Genomic DNA, 3,726 nt, shown 5'->3' on the forward strand with positions numbered 1-3,726 from the left:
GTATCACACTGTTTTAAATACTGTGGCTGTATAGTAGATTTTGAGATCCAGGAGTGTGAGACCTCCTACATTGTTATCCTTCTTCAGCAGTGCTTTGCTTATCTGAGGTGTCTATACTTTCCCTAAGAAATTAGTTACTGGTTTTTCCATGTCCTTAAAAAATGTTCACAGCATCTGGACTGGGATTGCATTGAATGTGTATATTGCTTTGGGTAATATTGACATTTTCACAATATTCAGTCTTCCTATCATGAACAAGCCATGTTCTTCTATTTATGTAGATTCCTAGAAGCTTCTTGTAGTGGTGTTTTCTTTTGTAGTTTTATTTGTACAGGTCTTTTGTGTCTCTGATAAGATTTGTTCCTCAATATTTTATCGTTTTGGTAGCTATTGTAAATTATATTATTTTCCTTGTTTCCTTTTCAGAGGCCTCTTTGATGTAGAGGAATCCAACTAATTTTTGTATGTTGAACTTGTGTCCCGACACTTTGCTGAAACTTTCTATCAGTTCCAATAGATTTTTTGCTGACTCTCTTGGGTTTTCTATGTATAGGATCATGTTGTTGTTGTTTTTATGTGCCATCGAGTTGGACCTGACTCATAGTGACCACTCCTTGGGTTTCTGAGGCAGTATCACTACAATAGTAGATTGCCCAACTTTCCTTCTGAGTAGTGGCTGGTGGGTTTGAACCACCAGCCTTCTGGTTAGCAGTCAAGTGCCTTAGACACTATGCTACCAGAGCTCCCATATAGGATTATATCATCTGTAAATAGAGATAGTTTTATTTTCTCTTTGCCAATTTGGATGTCTTTTTTTTCTCTTTCTTGCCTCATTTCCCTGGTGAGGACTTCCATTACAATGTTAAATAGAAGTGGTGACAGAAGGCATCCTTGTCTGGCTCCCATTTGCAAGGGGTATAATTTCAGTCTTTCTGTGTTAACAATAATGTCGGTTGTTGACTTTATGTATATACCCTTTATTATGTTGAGGAATTTCCCTTCTATCCGTATTTTACTGAGAGTTCTGAACAGGAATCAATGTTGAATTTTATTGAATGCCTTTTCTGTATCAAGTGATATGTTCATGTGGTTCTTTTCTTTTGTTTTGTTTATGTGGTGGATTACATTGATTGTTTTTCTGATGTTGAGCCATCCTTGTATACCTGGTATGAATCCCACATGGTCATGATGTATTATTTTCTTTATATGTTGTTGAATTCTCTTGGCTAGGATTTTGTTGAAGATGTTTGCTTTTTTATTCCTGAGGGATATTACTCTGTAGTTTTCTTTTTAGTGGTGCCTTTCCCTGGTTTTGGTATTTGTGTTATGCTTGCTTCATAAAATGAATTTCAGAATATTCCATCTTTTTCTATGTTCTTGAATAATTTGAGTAGTGTAAGTGTCAACTCTTCCCTAAGGTTTGGTAAAATTCTCCAGTTAATCTGTCTGGGGCAGGAATTTTTTTTCTTTTGAGGAGTATTGTTATGACCTGCTTAATTTCTTCATTTGTTATGGATCAGTTCAAGTATTCTAACTCTGACTGGGATAGTTTAAGTCAACCTCTCTCACTGCCATCAAATCAGTCTGGAGTCATAGCAACCCTTCTGTGGGTTTCCGAGGCAGTATCTCTTCAGAAGTAGATTGCACAATCTTCCTTCCAAGGGATTGCTAATGGATTTGAATTTCCAGCCTTGTGGTTAGCAGTCAAATGTCATAGGCACTACATCACCAGAGCCAGCAGAGCTGCTTGTTGCGAGTACAGTACTTCATAATATTCTGTTATTTTCTTTTTTTATTTCAGTTGGTTCTGTTATGATGTCCCATTTTTCATTTATTATTAGTAATATTTGCATCTTCTCTTTCTTTTCCTTTGTAAAATTTGCTCGTGGTTCATCAATTTTGCTAATCTTCAAAGAACTAGCTTCTTATTTTGTTGATTTTCTCTATTTTGTTTTCCCCTGTTGTTTTCTACTTCATTTATTTCTGGTCTGATCTTCATTATTTCTTTACTTCTGGATACTGTAGGTTTCTTTTGTTGCTCTTTTTCTAATTGTTGGAGTTGTTAAGTCAAAGTGTTGATTTTGATTCTTTCCTCTTTTTTGATGTGTACATTTATTGCTATAAATTGACATCTGAGTGCTGCTTTCACTGTGTCCCAAAGATTTTGGTTAATTTTATCTTCATTCACTTTTGTTTCTATGATTTTCTTTTTTTTAGTTTTTTATTTCATACTTTATTCTTCTGTTACCTAATAGTTTTCGAGCAGTGTACTATTCAGTTTCCACATATTTTATATTTTTTCCTTAATCTTCCTATTATTGATTTCTACTTTTATAGTATTGTGTTCCAGGAAGATGACTTGCATTATTTCAATCTTTCTGAACTTATTCAGGCTTATTTTGTGTCTTAGCATATGCTCTATTTTGGAGTGTGATCCATGTGCACTGGAAAAGAATGTGTATTGTGCTTTTGTTGGATGGAGTGCTCTGTGCATGTCTCTAAGTCCAAGTTAGTTGATTGTGTTGTTGAGTTTTTCTGTATCTTTGTGGAATTCCCCACCCCCCCCCAAGTTGTTCTGTCCCTCTTTGAAAGTGGTGTGTTAAAATCTCCTATTACTATTGTAGAGTTATCTATTTTTCTTTTCAATTCAGTTAAGATTTTCTTTATGAATTTTGGAGCAGTTTTATTGGGTGCATAAATATTTATTTTGATAATGTCTTCTTGGTCAATTGAATCTTTTAGCATCACTTACCAAGACCAAACCAAAGTCACTGCCATTGAGTCAGATCTGACTCATAGCAACATCTCCTTGGGGCTCCAAGGAAGTATCACTATGGAAGTACCATCACACAGTGTCCTTCTTTGATCCTTACTATTTTTCTCCTTGAAGTCTATGTTATTAGAAATTAATTGTCACTCCTTCTTCTTCTTTTTTTTTTGGGGGGGGGGTTCCTATTAGCTTAGTGAGGAGCTCTGCTAGTGTAGTGTCTAAGGCACTTGGCTGCTAACCAGAAGACTGGCCGTTCAAATGCATCAGCCACTCCTGAGAAGGAAGGTTGGTCAATGTACTTCCCTAGTGATACTGCCTCGGAAACCCAAGGAGAAGTCACTATGAGTAGGGTCCAACTCAAAGGCACATAACAAAAACAACAATTAGCTTAGTGTATTTTTTTCCAGCCCTTAATTTTAATTTGATTTTATCTTTCTGCGTAAGATGTGTCTCTTATAGGCAGCATATTGATGGGTCTTCTTTTCTTACCCAATCTGCCACTCTCTTTCTCTTGACTGGTCCATTTAGTCCATTCACAATGAGTGTAAGTAGTGAAAGATATGAATTTATTGCTACCATTCTATTTTTTCTGTTCTCTTGTTGGTGATTTCTTTGTTACAAATATTTTTCTTTTCTGAGCTCATATTATTATCTTCTCTTTTCTTCATTATTGTTGGTTTTGTGCTTACTAAGCCCATGTGTTCTTCTTTCTGAGTCTGCTTGGGAGGATTGTTAATTTTACTTGTAGTTACCCTGATGGATATTCTTATCTCCCTTAGTTTGGAATAGTCAGTTCTATAAAGACATTTTTCCTGTCTTCCTTTCCATTTGGAAGGTTTGTAATCAAAACGTTTTTCCCTCTGTCTACTTCTATAGAGATACCTCCTTGAAAATCAAGGATGGGTTGCTATGAGTCAAATAGACTTTACAGCAGTGAGGTAATTTTTTTTTTTTTT

This window comes from Orycteropus afer, unplaced genomic scaffold (assembly GCF_000298275.1).
Source record: "Orycteropus afer afer isolate SDZICR_OR568_19922 unplaced genomic scaffold, OryAfe1.0 scaffold00335, whole genome shotgun sequence".
Classification (NCBI taxonomy): Eukaryota; Metazoa; Chordata; class Mammalia; order Tubulidentata; family Orycteropodidae; genus Orycteropus; species Orycteropus afer.